The 2,602-nt window shown below is 44.7% G+C and overlaps 1 non-coding gene across 1 annotated transcript; it reads right to left on the bottom strand.

The window, feature by feature from the left end:
- Nucleotides 1-371: 371 nt before the first annotated feature.
- Nucleotides 372-490, bottom strand: LOC145391980 (5S ribosomal RNA). Its single transcript, XR_013895922.1, has one exon. It is a non-coding gene; the product is annotated as a 5S ribosomal RNA (ribosomal RNA).
- Nucleotides 491-2,602: the final 2,112 nt, after the last annotated feature.

A 2,602-nucleotide genomic window follows, 5' to 3' on the forward strand; every position in this document is an offset into this window, starting at 1 on the left:
ATAACAGACCCATCCCCTTACGCGCACCTGACCTGACTAGCTGATCAGACCAAATGCGGCAGAATATCCCCTCAGGGCTGCATCATCACTTATTCATTTACAATTTCTCTCCATTTATATCTGTCACGCACAGCCACTCTTCCTTGCTCAACAGACATCCCTCTCGCATCCAGTGCTCTCTTCACACTGTCCATCCATCCTATTCGTGGTCTATATACACTTGCTAGAATTGTTTCGACTTAGAATATATTTCATTCATTCATTCATTGCCAGACGCCATGTATCCCAAACGGGGTGACCAAGGGCTTAGAGTTAATTGTTTTACATGGAGGGGCACTAGTCCTCCACCAACCCCACTTGTCACGTAGGGATGCCAACAGCATCTGGTGTTCCCCGGCGGTCACCCATCCAAGTACTAACCAGACCCAACGTTGCTTAACTTCGCTGATCGGACGGGAAGCAGTGTACTCAACGTGGTATGGCCGTTGGCAATCAGTACTAGTTGGATTTGAACAGCCGTGGGTTGAAGTTTGAGAGGAACCACTCTGGGGATGCGAGTTCCACTTACATAATAATTTTCCACTTACATAATACGCGTTTCCACTTTATACAACTATCTACATATTTACGGGCCTTATTTGTTCCACTTAGCGTCAGAATATCGCATCTATATACACTTGCTAGGAATGTTTCGACTTAGAATATATTTATGCACTTCCATAATAATTTTCCACTTACATTACAACCGTCTCCGCTTTTATACTACTATTTACATATTTACGGCCCTTATAATTACTCTGAGCGTCTGTATGTCGCATTTCTTCCTGAGTATGAGCATCATATCGCATTCACACCATATCAGAACTGCATCAAGGTGTGATATTCACTGAAACAAGAGAGAATGCAAAGACCCATGTTAAACTCAACGCACTCATAGCGGGTGTCTTTTCTCTGAGTGGTGGGTCTCACACGAGAATGACCACACATATGACACCTACGTTGGGACCTAGCTCTATTTGGCTAGGGGGGTATACGAATGGGAAAATGGCGGGCGGATATTCTCAGGGTAGTTTGGGCGGTAGGGGCAGTGCGTGTGCGTTGTTGGGGCCTCTCGACCGCATACCTGGAAAAAATCTCAAGTGTAAGCTCCCTCACAAACCCTTCAAAGGTTTCCTGCACTCCTGTTGTCATGGCGTGCAGGTGGTGGCAATTGAGGGCAATTATATCTAGCAGGTGAAAGAAGACCTTCTTGTACCACTTCATCGTGGTCCTGGCACACTCGACAGTGGATATCATGGAGTCTGATTCACCAGGCGCATGTTGATGTTATAATCAAGCACACACTCAGGTTTCCATAAGTGGCACCTCCTCTCGCTGCGGTAATCCACGGACTCTGTACGGTGCATCAATGGGCGGTGAACCGTGGACAAGAGGCTGACTTCTCTGTTGTGGTTCCACACTGTAGCTAGGATGTTGTTAGCCTGGAAGAAGACCACCTCATTTTTTTCTACTTTCCGCCCCACCTTGACCATGTGACGCCGATTCACTTTGACGGTACCACAGAGTCCAGTGTCATGCAGGTATAGATAACGAGCGAGAAGAGGGCTAGTGTACCAGTTGTCTAGGTAAAGGACGTGACCACGATGAAGGTAGTCTTCAATCATTGTCTTTACCACTGCTCCAGACAGTCCAGTACTCCGATCTTCTATTATGTCTGTCTGTGCACTGGTGTACATGACTATGTCTTGCACATAACCAGTCCTACAGTCATACATAACAAAGATCTTGAACCCAAAACGGTGCCTTTTGCTGGGTATATACTGCCGAAAGGAAATATTGCCTCTCCACAACACAAGACTCTCGTCTATGACAAGGTCTCTATAGGGATAAAATGAGGAACGGAATGTTTGCCGCAGGTAATCAAAAACCAACCTAATTCTCTTCATCATATCAGTGTCATTTGCATTGGCAGGATCATCAGCATCGTAAAAGTGGAGGCGCCTTAGAATTTGCTGAAACCGATTACAGCTCATGATGTCACTACCGCGGAAGCGGGTAGTGTGTGTGGCAGTGTCCTTCCTAGGACGCAGTTCCCACTGCCGCCGTATTCCCACCTGGTGTGATTGGCGAGAGACATAGTGTGTGCAGTGTCCTTCCAGTAACGACGACCAGTCATCCGCTTTGTCCACTTTTCTGACCAGTATTTTCTTTTCGTATTTTCCTAGGTTTAAGAGTTAGCTTTTGAGTGAGCGAGTGAGTGCGATCTCCTTATTTTGAATTCATTTTGAAATGTAACAAATTTACTTCTTTGTAATCAATAAATTTAACAGTTCTTTTTCTCGAGCTTAATGTAATGTAAACTCGTGTTTCATTTTCCATATTAAGCTTATTTCACTTATAGCTCCTAGTTTGCATAAACGCTTTGCTATTCATAACTGGTACTTAGGCCAGTCCTTTTGTATTAAGCTTAAAATCCGTTGTGCCAACCAGGAGTTAATGCACCAGCAAGAATCTGTTATCATTAATAGCATTAGTTATTGATTGTCAGGGGTGAAGTCACTTTCTCCAGAACAAACAGCAATTGTGACGAATTAGTCTCTGC

Source organism: Coenobita brevimanus, chromosome 20 (assembly GCF_032717465.1).
Source record: "Coenobita brevimanus isolate Jiangsu-jjx chromosome 20, ASM3271746v2, whole genome shotgun sequence".
Taxonomy (NCBI): Eukaryota; Metazoa; Arthropoda; class Malacostraca; order Decapoda; family Coenobitidae; genus Coenobita; species Coenobita brevimanus.